Below are 14,133 nucleotides of genomic sequence, written 5' to 3' on the forward strand. Positions count from 1 at the left end.
GTAATCTTATTTCCGCGTACTATATATACAATATACATGCGCCTCCGCGCCAGAAGTGAAAACGGTCGGCGTGCGGCGGCATAAGTCACGTGTACTTGGGCATAGAGCGATGCCGGTCGCCAAAAACGTGTCTGTATTGCGTAACCTCATCCCTTGCGCCGGACACGCGAGCCAATTGGTCCACGATGAGTACATAATAGCAAGTGAAGTTCGTAAGTGTATTTAAGAGTCAAATAGATGTGTACCTATATATATGTGTGTGTTGGAACACGGCCGAAAGAGTAAATTTGCGAAAAAAACCTCTAGTAGAATACAAGAAGAAAACGTGTCTAAAAGCGTTGGCTTACCGTTGCCAATACTTGTGGGGATACACCTAAGTATTTGGAAGAATTAAGTACGGCGCGAGTATGATACAGTCTGCCAAACGCGGTTTTTTTTAAAAATTTACAAAAATAGCGAAAAAAATAAAAATATATACCTATATTATCATTCGTATTTAATTATATACATGTATACGTATCCTACAGATGACTCATTTACGATTACAGTAAAACCTCTGAATAGCGGACGCTGTTAGTAACTGAAATTTCGTTCACTATTCTGAGGTTTCCTCAATGAAAAGTAGTGAAGACTTACTTATTTCCGAAAAATCCTCAGCTTTTGGTCAGTTTTTATTTAGGGATGGGCCGATAAAAACCCGATACACGCGATATAGGTACTTGAAAACCAAAATTTTATGCATAAATCATGAACCAATATTAAAAAATAACAGATACCCGATACCACAAATTTCATATATTACTATATTAGCGTTCATGATAAACAAATAAAGATATAGAAATTTAAATCCATTAGCCTTATCAATTATATATCTAAATATTTGTGATGAAAATCGTATAATATATTATGTAATGTGTTATAAACCGATACTAATAAATCCAATAACGCCGATATCGATAGTATCGGTTCTAGTATCAGTCCATTCCAACTTTTATTGTATATAATGCAGAATGCAGATACTGAGATACCTGTTTATATACATGGCTGCAGGTCATCATGTTTTACAGTTTATCCCGTGTGGCCGTGTTGGCATTATGGAGAACATTGCAAACTAACATTTTACGTAATAACATAAATCATAATAGTGTCATAATATTATTGTAGGCATGTTCATGGGTAAACATTTCCGATTTAAATATTAAAATATAATATATTTGCTTTAAAAACTATTAAACTCTTAATAAAATCATTATTCAATAACAAATAATCATAATATAAATTAGGCTATATTTTATTAGGTATGTATTTTATTTGGTTTTATATAGCAATAACCTAGCTTTTTTTTAATTAATTGTTTTGTGATTTCACAGAAAATTGTACATTATCTTTTTAATACTTATAAGTTTATTATAGGTTACCCAGAGTAACAACAACATTGCAATTATTAATTATTATAAACTTTATATATTTTTTTAGAAACCATTATTGGTATTAATATTTAACAATTCATTTATAATAAAGACCTATTGTTTATAAACAACAGTTGAACAGTGTACTTGGGTCTAATTTACAGGCATATCTTCGCTTTTAAGATTATCGCTAATAAAATTGAAAATCTCGTTACTCGTTAAAATAGCTGAAAATTATTATTATATTTTTAGGATAATATCTTATTGGAATGCAATGCAAAAAATCGAAGAGACATATAACTAAGAGAACTTGAATACACAAACTGTTAAAATAAAAATTTAATTTATTGAAGACTTACATTTACAATTTCCAAACATAACAAACCTAGTGTTTATATTTAATTCATATAATCAATCATTCTAGCAACAATTCATTTGTAACTATAGTATTAATTTCAAGTCTGTCAAATTCGAAACGTTTTGATTACTTTGATAAAATCATCGATTACACTTTGTTTACTATTATTAATATTATGTCCACTTTATTTGATACAGAAGCAGTCATTTTTAATTTATTCTTTTCCACTATAGTTTTAAAGTTTATTTGGTAAGTAAATACGTACTAAATCTTAACTTTCATAGTAAACAATCTATGAAGAATTGGTAGGTATATAATGTGTAACCTATAATCAGGACTGTGAATTTATTTAAATTAATTTTATAGTTTGCATATTGATACATTATAATATTATGCTGAATTCAAAATAATCAAGATACAAATTTTATTCAAGACATGCACATTTGTATATTCAAAAAGGTTTTTTTTTTGCATATTTATTGTATATTATTTGGACTAAATTTGTTATCTATTTATATTTAATAGGTATATGAAATTTAATATTTTAATACAAAAATGTATTTTAATTTTTTATTAATATTAAGTATTGAATATTTTGAGATATTTTTATTCATATTTTACAAGAATTGTAATATTTAGTAATAACTAAAATATAAATACAAATACGATTAATATAATATAATAACAAAAATTAAGTTATTTTCCTATTTCCAAACAGATTATTGCTGGACATTATTATTGATTGTTTTGCGATGGAGATAATCATAGAGATTGTATTTCGAATTATGTGAGGAATAAATTGTATAGTTTGTATACAACCTCATACTTGGTTTAATACACTACTCAAGAATATTGGAATGATAATAATCACGATATAAACAATAAACAAATTGATCAAATATATTTGATTTAAAAACGTTTTTATATATTTTAAACAGAATAACAAAAAAAAAAACATCAAGAAAACTTCAATTAACAATATTATATTTTTATTTTTCTGTGAACATCATTTTTTTAAAGTGCATTCAATAATTAATTTAGGTACACTAAACTGTTAAAACAATATATATTTTAATCAAAACACATATAGTTTATTGTAATGCTCAGCTATCTATTATTTTTTATCTAAATAACCAATTTATTCATAACGAGATTTTTGAGATATTTTTGGAGAGAAGTTGAAACATATATTTTTATCCATTCTACTAAATTGTTGGTGGTTATCTGGAGATGTTGTTGTATTGTGCTTATACTACTGTTTCAATATAAATAGTAATAATTATCGGTGAAAAGTTTACATTTTACAGGTAAAGAACAGGTTTTGGTTATGTCATTTATACCAATCAACAATTATAGAGTACTGTATTATTATCTGTATTATCTTATTATCTTGCTAGGTGTCTATTATTTTTAAATAGATAATCAATTTATTTTCCCAAAGAATACAATTGGTTTCTCTAATTTTCGTTTTTAGGTGCCTAATTAAAGATATATAAAACTATTATACGTTACCGTTACCATTTTTATTTGCATAAAAATATATTACCGTCATTCGTCTATGGCATCAGCTAGATATGGATACAAAACGATAACAATTAATAATCCTAACACAGTAACACGACATTCGGCGGTGATATTGAAGACCAAAATCAAGTGCTGAAAGTCTTAAAAGCGTTTGAATATAATTAAAAATTTTACAACCTTTTATATTTCGGTTTTGTAAGCAAATACATTCGAAATCGTAAATCCAATATGTTATTATGTTAATGTTCAATTGTTTTTCATCGTACTAACCATAATTGTGTTTGTACCTATCGTAAGTGTAACATAATTTTAAAACTAAGTCGCCGTCCACTCGTAATAAGAACATGACGGTTAAATATATATATTTATACAAAGAAAAGAACTTCAATGGAATTGTATTTACATATTTATTTCACATTCGTATACTTATCACGAAATGTTCAATTTAGGGAATGGGATTCAACCGTTATGAAGTTGCATTTATTAATATTGCGTGGCACCCTAATTCTATTTTGTAAATAAAATGTTTGCTCTTACATCCTTCTCTTGTTAAACTATAAGCATGTTTCTATAGCATCTATATTTTCAATTTTCCCATGAATCATCATAATTTATATTTAATCATTTTTATAGACTGATCCATAAAATGTGCTTACCTATTATTTACACTAATCATTTGTCATGACAAAAACAATATAACCTCATCGAATTTATTGGTTAAATTAAAAAATGTTTAATTACTTCTTTAATGGCTATACCCTATACTACACTAAAACCATTTGATGTTGAATGGTATAACATATGATTAAACTTTGTCATCCAGTGCTGGTTATATTTTTCCTTCTCTGGCTCTCAATACCATAAGAAAAGTGCTGGTTATACTAAAATGTATACCTAATACACGATGAATAATCTAGTTGTTAATAAACAGAATGTCATTTATTTGCTTATCTTTATTTATCTTTAATTACCATTTATTTTTTTAATAGCTATAAAAATAAAACAAATTTACTTATTAAGTATCTACGTACCTACCAAAAAGACCGTAGCCATTTTCTTCTAAAAATGAGATACAACCGTTTTCTTCCAATAATAAATTAAGAATAAAAATAAAGTTTATGTTTCGTACAAATAAAATAATAAAATATAATATAATAATTAATAATATTAAAATTGTTCTTCAAAAGTTGTTTTAATTTCCATATTATTGATTGCCGAATATACCTTTTCGATATTTTGTGGTATATTCGGTAGTAAATATTGACGGGTTGTATAAATATTTTTTCGGATTTTATGAATATTGGTATTATAAAATTTTGAACACTGGCACACTGTGTAATTTTTCAAGTTATTTAAGTATAATTTTATTTTTGGTCATGAGAATAAATCATCAATTGCTTTTCGTTTATATGCATTATTCACTATTTGTCCATTTACTTTTTTGGCGATGCAAATGACTATGAAAATTTTTGTGTAATTCACCAGAAACTATTTGCTCGGTTTTATTTGTGTATATTAGTATATTACTGCTTGGCAAGTAGTTAAACAACAAGGCTAACGTGATAATCCAGATTCTGATTTTGGCTTATACACTAAAAAATATTTATAATTTTCGCAAGATAAAGGTTTTTCATCGGAACTTTCTAAAATATCGTTTTTTCAGACATGTTAAAAATTAAAACTTGAGAGAAATACAATAACTATAATACACATTCAACACAATAATATAGTCCCTAGTCAATGCACAGTTCGTTACTAAAAATAAAATGAAATATCTCAGATATCAATTATTCATTATTGTCTGTTTCACGCATGTCTATAATCATCATAATGATCGGTGATTAATTTTACTAATACAAAATATAACTTATTACTTTATGAGTTATGCGTTATGAACATATATTATAATACCCGTTGTACATGTTTTGTACGTATCTTATCAAACGCAAATATTCTAACAAAACACAATTTACTCTTTTTCGTTGAAAGAAAATTCGCCTTCTGTTAAAATTAAGATTGAGAGTATAAAGACTAGATTAAACATAGAAGGTAGCAAAAGAATAGGTATATTTATTAAAAGTGAATTACGAATTTATAATTTTTTTCTTTGTAGCTCATTTAGAAGGTCAGATTGTTAATGAAGACGTTTATTTACTATTATTTTAGATTCTAAGAAAAGGGATGTATATTTGCTTTACTATGATATTATTATGTGTTTTTTAAATTTAATTAAACATTTTTTTTTCTGTTATCAGTTGCCATTGTTCGTAGGAGAATTGAAATCTAAAAATCTTTAATTTTGATAATGATTTCTAGTAATAATCTATTATAAATTGAGACGGCAACCGTTTAAAATGGTGTTAATGATAAAAAAAAATCATAAAAACATCTAGTATGATTTATTATACAATTGAATACACTAATTTAATAGTATTAGTAATACAATTTGCATATTTTTTTTTCAAATAAAGGTATAAATAAATATAAATTAACTGCTTTAAATTTTTAATACATGGTTTTTACGGTTTTAATCAAATGATTAGGTATTCCTAATAATTTTTTGTTTGAATTAAATTATAATTTCATATTTACTAATTTTAACGTGTTTTAAATTTACAGCATACCTACATGTAGGCTTAATGATACAATATGTATAATGGACAATGGTACTTATATAATATTATGCTATATAAACGGAATTGTTATTGCTAACCTCGCGAGTACATAATATCAGATACGTAAGGACTACAAGAAAGGACCACCATATATTTTTATTTCATACAGAAAAAAAATTAATTAAATAAATAAATAAATTACATAAGTCATCATACAAATTGTTTTTATAAACAGTTGTGTAGTGTATGGAAATAGATTATAGACCTTTTTATAAGAGGTAACTCAGTAAATTTATTCTTTGTCATCATTTAAAAAAATATCTTATGCATATAAGGTGACTAGGATAATTTATAAACGATATAAGTATAACATTTAATATTTATAAAATCATCTGTGTCGGTTCAAAAAGCGTAGTTGCACTTTTTAAACATTTTAACATTTTGAAATTACTTTTTAAAACTTTTTACCCACGTCTTCATTAATTTTTTATTAATACATTAAAGATTTTTTAAAATATAATTATATTGACTTAATTATTATTCATGTCTGTTTTTAAAAGTTTTATAAAACGTTCTAATTGCGTATCATATTTGAAGCATTACTCCAACTGACAGACCTATCAAACATGCACAATTATATTTTATTAAAAACAGTCGTATTATTATATTTATATTATAATTGCAGTTATGTGGAAAGGTTCGGTAACAATATAAATCATGTACAGAAAAGTACCGGAAAATATGTGGAAATGCATAAATATGATTTTTACCTCCTTTATAATATGTCCAATACCTGTCTGTTTAAACTAATAAGTTAAATGCGCAATTCAATTAGGAAACATGAACTATGTGCCTATTAAAATGGAATTAAAAATACTACATTTTTCTTAATTTAAAAACACTAAATAGATAAAATGATAATAATATGTATTATATGGATCGCTGATCAGTGGACAAGTGATCATTATATAGTTACGTCGGTTCTATATGGTAGAAAAAGTGATACCAAGTATTCAATACGAAAAACCAAATTTGTAGTAGTTTTAAATATGTTGTGTAATTTATTTATTTTTACGATTCTTCTTTAAAATCTGAAGTCTCAAACCATCACTCGTATTTGTATATAAGTACATTACATTATTGTTTCATCTTAGGACTAGAATATATCGAGCAAATCATAAGAATAATATTTCTATTACACTAAAATGTAATAAATATTGTAATTATTTTTCGTTTCACTTAAATACTGAGTTCATAAAGAATATTAGTACCTAAAATATAATCAATTCGTATCGAAAAAAAGTGATGTACTTATGCGATGACTGGGGTTTTTGTTTAAATTCGACAAAGGATGAGATGTATTTACATCACAACTTAAAACTAAAGCGTATATTTTTCTTAGGCCTTTTTTACTTACGAAATGAGATTGAACGAGAACATTAAATATCAACGAATCTGTTATTATTGTAATGCGAATACCAACTGGGATTCAAATAATATTATGTATATTGTATATATAATATATATTATATAGTTTCCTACTAAAGAAAAAATGAAAAATTATATAAAACATTTCAACCAAGGTTAACGAAACGATACGCATTTTTAAAAAAAATTGGCTATAGAATTACTGGTTTTTAGCAACTTAAATTATAATTAAATGTTATTCTTATTAACTTCAATGAAAATAATAATTAATGTAAATTCACAACAACTTTATTCAGAGTAGTCCTTCAGAATAGTTACAGATGCGCTGTTAGAAACTTTTTCGTTAGTTCAGTTTTTATAAAATACAAACATGAATGTAATATTGTGTTTCTATGATAATACAACAATTCCGGTTATTCGACGTTGTGCTAAAATTATTTTATTTACTTTGTATCTGTAATTTCTTTATACCATTGATTATAAATATAAAGTATTTATAATCAATGGTATTACCTTTGTTAGTGTCATACAAACTATGCCACACACTAAATTATTATAACGGCGTATTTATGACAAAATTTTATAATGTGTGAATAGTTATTTTAATTGATGAATTCTATTTCTGTATGTTCGTATATGAGATATATGAGATATATAGGTATATAAATACATATAAATTATGTTCTACAATTTAATTAATTAAACTATTTGATAGAACAACGATTTCAAATGCGATAAAGCCGGTTGTATGGTTTTAAAATCATATTAAGTGAAGCGGACTGTGATGACTTCAGTCGCTTATCGTTATCCTATCAAAATTGGTGTTGTGTGAGAAGTGAGAATAAGACGCAAACGCCAAATGCAAAATTGAGTGTTTATTAGATCAGTTTTATTAGATCGAAATACTAATATGAATTACACTCGTAATGGTCGGCGGTCGTCGTCACGTACTTGATTAGTTGTAATTCGTAGAACATCATCGAGGAAAATCGTGGCATTTTCCACCAGTCCGTATGCACTATGTCTACTATGTACAAGCACTGCTAGTTCGGTCCACTGTCCTACTCATCCATGATCGAATAAGGACATAACGTGGGATAATCAAACGAGCCGCAGTGTGTAATGAAGTGATGTTCTATCAAATATATTATATTATATTTATATATATACGTATTTTGGTAAGTTATAGACCATCAAATGTGTAAGATACAACGTTGTTTCACACTTTTCTGATGTACAAGAAATTGTATTTTTCTAATTAATGCATATTTACGGTTTCTAGCGTAAGTTTGCTGTTTTAGATTTTTAAGTGTTATATATAATTGTATAAATATATTTTTATATAATAAGGGAAATAAACAATGTAAATATAACTTCAGTAAAGTATACAAATACGTGGATGAAAATTTATATATTTTGATTTTCACATAGTAGTTATGTTATCATGAAATATCGGACACTTTATTCTATTTATTTTCAATACTTTGGTTATTTTTAAAATTTATGTCAGACGTATTGTATAGATTTGTATTGTAATTTTTGGATTTATCGTGTTTACGATCCAGAGCTGACCAATTATATCAAAATACTAGCATATTCTAAATAAAAATATAAAATTTCTAGTATTAAAAATATCTAGAACAATGTTGTCAACAATTTTATTTTGCACATTAATTTTATCAAATTTTAGTGCTGATTTTGGTGTTTTAAGTGCATATAAAAATGTACTTTTTTAGTGCTATAACTTCAGAGCCCTGATTATTTTGAACAATATTAGTGTAAACATTAGACAATTTAAATTACACCACATTATCCTTATCACAAACATCAAAAATAAAAATGTGTGCATTCTACAATATTGTAGAAATAATTATGTTAGGAATAAAAAATGCCACTGAAGTATTAAAAAAAGTCAACGATGTAATGATTTACTTGTTTTTGGTGGATTTTTAATTTCAACCAAAACAGAAAAATAAAAGAGGAAACATATTATATAGCAGGCGAACGAACATTTAGCAAAACTGGGCAAAATATTAAAGTGCAGATGTATTCTAATATGCTACTACCTTCTGAACGCGGTATACTTTTAATTATATAGTATTGATTTTAGTGATGTGAGCCCGTTAGGGCCTTTAAAAATTGCCTGAGCGGACAGTGTTTCATGTCCACACGGCGGGGTATTGGTTAAAGTTTTCAACTAGCAATAATCGCACCTCGGATAAACCTCATTGGTTACGATATCGCCACTGCGCAAAGCTGACGTAATCGGCGGTTCAGGGCTGTCTTATGCTGTTCCGATGCTGTGGCCGACGTGCAGTTGGCCATCCGGCGGTATTCCCGGTAACCGGACAGTTCAATGCCCAGTCATCGTTCGTGTAATCGGTGGCATCGTCCTCGATCTCTAGATGGCCACCTTACGATAGGGTGTCCGGCACAAGCTGGACGTCGACGTCTGTCCACCGGATAATGGGACGTCGGTGGACAGACCGGAAGGCAACTGTCGGTTCGGCGCGCTCTATCGGCCGAAAACCGTGTTGCGGTGGTGAACGTATCCGTCGCGATATTTTGACGGAGACGGCCAAATGCGTGCGCACTATCCGTCCTCCAGATGGAGTCAAATAACATACTATTATTATAATATAACGAATTATATCATCTTATAATAACATATTAACAATCACGTGCAATTAATTTGTGATGAATCATGATTTTTTTTTTCTTGATAAAAAAAATTACAAAATTTATTTTTACTGTTTAGCTAATAGTGCATAAAATCAAAATGTATTTAATATGTTTTTTTATCATTAACACAATCATTTTCGAATAAGAACAAAAAGTAATATGCATTCTTGATGGTATAAATGGACACACGTTTTTACTGTTTTTATAAATCTTGTGATTTTATGAAAATTTTATTATATTTTGGAGCTAATAAAATTGGCAAACATTATTCATTAACGAGGTCGGAGCCGGTGCGTTTTTAATATTAAAAGACGTTTTATCGTGTGTTGCATCATGTGAAAAATTATTAACTTACGTGACAGTAATTAGATAATTTTGTAAATATTTTAAAAAACAATACTAATGTGCGACGAATATTGCGAGTATTGTTCAGATATCGATAACGACGTCTATTGTAAACTGAATGACACGCGTTTGCGCGTTTGCCTAATATTATTGGTTGATCTGCAACGGCGAAGAACATGTTATTATTTACATATTTAGGGGATCATATTATTTCAACCGTCACGCACATGGATATAATGGATCTTAAGTTAGTTCGTTGATTAAGGAGCGTATGGTTGTAAAACGTTCTATTAAAAATATTATATTTATAAACGCGCGTTTCTGTTTAAGGGTTGGATTTAGGGTGGAGAACTGGTAAAGTTATACCTGAGAGTAATATTTTTTTATTTTTTTGCTTAAATAATTGTACCTATATATTGATGTATTTTTCTTTTATACGTAGTTTATACCTACATAATACAATACTATAATATCTATATGTTGGATACGTGTAGGTATCTATATTTATTCATCTAGATGATGACAGATACAGAATAATAAGATTTTACCTAGATACTGTTCAACTATATGCAATGCATGCACGGATTTAATTATTATTACTCGAACGGTTATAATTTCAAAATTACTCGATTTAAGACTATTCTAGCGCAACAAATTATATTCAATCGAATATTATATAGTTCTACCTCCTACAAAATGGTGATTCCAACATACTCATTGTGTTCAATTACGTCGCAGAAAAGGTAATAATAATAACGTGTACGATTTATTCACGTCATTTTACTGTGTACAAATTGACGTTGAATTGTAGAAGTACTCGTACATTAACCGTAGAAATCTTTTAAGAAAAAAATGTAGTTTAACAGTTTCGTGGGTGTTGTGAATCTATTTTATCGGTCGAATGATCATTTATCAAATAAAGGTGCCAATAAGGTGGGAAAGTAAGATATGTATTTATATTTTGTACAAACTGTGAAATTTATTTAAAAACATTTTATATTGATACAAACAAATTTATAACATTGAAATTACCAATCAATTATAATGGTATATTTATATTACATCATTTTAAAGACATTTATTACTTAATCAAAAATTTAAGAAGGTGTGCATACTTGGCTAATCACCCTATATTACATTAAAAAGGTATAAACAATGTATATGTTTGTTATCAAACAATTCAGGAACAAAAACTGTATCCAAATAATGAAAATTTTTTAAAAAGCCCTTATGGAAATTAGTTTGTGAATTGATTTTGTTGTACTTTTTTGTACAATGTACAAAGTACATGAATAAACAACACATATATGTAATCATAAGTTGAAGCTATAGGAAAATTCAATTAGCAGTATAATACTATTATATTATATACTCGATATTTTCACGTGAACATTTTTGAAATCCTTCCACATTAATTAGATGATCTTATGAACATGTATATAATATACGTTCTTATATATTATATTAAATTAAAAAAAAACCTCAGATTCACTTGCCAGTGGCTAAAATATTTCTGCTAAAAATAATTATTTTCTGGAATATGTTTCTTCTTTTACTATACATCATAATCAACGTGCAATATTTTTTTTTTTTTAATAGATACCTACGCTCCTTTAGACATATACATTACAATTATTAAAAGTGGATAAAACTTTATTAGCAAAGGGGTACAGTGATACACGCAATAAGTTTTAAGCACCTGGTTTTACAGCAATTATTCAGTCATACAATCATTTTAATAAGGTTATCGGTTCTACAAAGAAAAGAGGTCAAACATTTTTAAATATTAATTTAAATTGTATTCTAATTGCAATATAGACGAGTAAGTTTTAATTTCCATAGGTGGAGTTCAACAATGGTCAATGACAACATATCTAATTCATTGTAATTTATAAAAACAGTAAAATTTTTATTTTTTTTATCATTATGATTCAATTTATATTTTTTTATAAGATAATAGTTAATAGTATATTCTTAATTTTCTACAAGCAATTAGTATTTGAATTTCATCAAAATTTATTATTTTTTTTATTATAAAAATTAAATACCTTATCATATGAATAATCATCGAACATTTTAAGTCTCTTGTTAAATAGAATAAAAACTCTCAAACTTAAACTCAAATACCTCACTAATCAATGAAAAATATGTATTTTTCATTTAAAAAACATGTTTTCTTTTCAAAATGTAATGTATATAAACTATATATTAATATCAATAAATTAATATTGATTAGCAAATCGTTTTCAAAAATATGAATTTGTCAAATGTTTTTAAAACCAAAAATTAACCCCCCCTCATAGAAATACATACTCATGTCTCATACAATAATAATATATGTTGCATTACAATAGTATAATATACGAACCATGTTGTCGTGTGGTTTTAGACGATTTGTTAAAAGCCCGTCTTTTTGCGGCCAGTGCGATAAAGATAAGACGATGTTCGCGCGTTCGGTTCAGTTGTTTTCCGACAAACGTATCAGCTGGAAACGATGGCGACGAACCGACGACACATCTATTACTATTACTTTTATCATCATTATTTATATTACATTATATATATAACCGTTTATATTATTATTATTAAACTATTATTACAAAGTTATAATAGCAGCGTTATATCGTGCATTTGTATTCGCAGCTTATCTTATGTGATTTTTCGCACATTTTCGGCAGTCAACTTGCTATAAATTATAATATCTGAGCGTGAGCTATTTTTATTACATTTTTCTCCCTTTTTGTAAGATACATTTCGGACACAGTGGATTACATATTATTATATATAGAAATACACCTTAACCGGAATGTATTGTAAAATATATATATTATGTGTAATTTATAGACAAAATTATAAACTGAAACAATAATTTATTTTTATGTAATATACTGCAATATTAAAATATTATTATTTTATAATATCGACCGACCTGGTCGATTGGTTTAATGGTTTTGTGCTACGAATAAGTGCATAAACATTAAAGGATGATGTTCAAAAAATTATTATCATATTATATTACCTACTGGATACTTTAATTATTATTAAATTATAAAATATTTTTAATGACGCATGAATTGTAGTCGAACGTGTATGGACCCTATAAAATTAAGACATTAAAGAATGTCTCCGTATTTTAAGACGCTTCTCTGAATTCAGAGTTGTGCATTTAATAAAACTATTCGATCCGAATTCCAATTGTCTAAACACAAAATGGAAAATAAACAAATACCTCGAACATTTCATTATTACACAAGTTGTAAATTGTAGTTTGACATTTTCGGCGTTTTTAGTGGTTTTTTCTTTCTTTTTATTGTTTGTTTACAATAAAGCTTTAGGAAATTCGTAATTTTAAAATACTCGAAATACCACGAAAACTAGCAGGATTCGTATCTTTTTGTATATATTATACGAATGGATTAAAGCAAAACAAAGGAAATGTAGCCAAAAAAGTGTTCATACATGTGTAGGTATCTAATATAAAATAAAACACCTATGAAATTGTAATAATAAAAATACAACAAATATTTTTTCATTTTTACTATATTTTTCTAAAACAAATAAATTGTATTTTGTTTTATAAGAGTTTATTACAGTTTTATAAGACCATTTTAAGAATTATTAATAAATGTTGATAAACTAATATTATTTAATCCTTAAAATGTGCATAGTCCCCATCATATCTTCCACACCCATTATAATAGATCTATTATCCTGATTGCACATATTTAATAATATATCAAAAACTACTCGTTCGAATTTTTATTCTGATACT

The 14,133-nt window shown here is 26.9% G+C and overlaps 1 non-coding gene across 1 annotated transcript; it reads right to left on the bottom strand.

Annotated features, from left to right (window-relative positions):
• Window positions 1-9,452: 9,452 nt before the first annotated feature.
• Window positions 9,453-9,592, bottom strand: LOC132918765 (U4 spliceosomal RNA). The gene has a single exon (XR_009660560.1). It is a non-coding gene; the product is annotated as a U4 spliceosomal RNA (small nuclear RNA).
• Between the last annotated feature and the right edge of the window lie 4,541 nt (window positions 9,593-14,133).

This window comes from Rhopalosiphum padi, chromosome 1 (assembly GCF_020882245.1).
Source record: "Rhopalosiphum padi isolate XX-2018 chromosome 1, ASM2088224v1, whole genome shotgun sequence".
In the NCBI taxonomy this organism is placed as follows: Eukaryota; Metazoa; Arthropoda; class Insecta; order Hemiptera; family Aphididae; genus Rhopalosiphum; species Rhopalosiphum padi.